Raw genomic sequence first — 395 nt, forward strand, 5'->3', positions numbered from 1 at the left:
GTACAGAATATAATGATGCCTTGAGCCTAATTGTCCTGCCTGACTACATGCATTTATATCCGTGCATTTAATGGATGCAATAGTTTATTCACCTGTTTCTAATGACCTCATTTGTAGTAAGCTCCATTGCTTGGAAGGATGATATATGGAGACAACATCAATATTGCCTCTGCTAAACAAACATGGGGAGCTCAGAGAGGTGCTGAGCTCCTATAAGTAGAAGCACACCTAGGGTCATCAAGGTCTAGAATGATAGAGATAGGCTTGAAAGGAAGATTTAAATGTCTAATTGCCCACTTAGGCCCTCAAGACCCTTCTTTAATTGCTTGTTTCTGGGCAGTGCCATTTCTGGCAGGAATGTCTCTGTTGCTTCATTTATTTCTGCATTTTTATCT

The sequence above is a fragment of the Chaetura pelagica genome, unplaced genomic scaffold (assembly GCF_000747805.2).
Source record: "Chaetura pelagica isolate M959 unplaced genomic scaffold, ChaPel_1.0 scaffold1, whole genome shotgun sequence".
NCBI lineage: Eukaryota > Metazoa > Chordata > Aves > Apodiformes > Apodidae > Chaetura > Chaetura pelagica.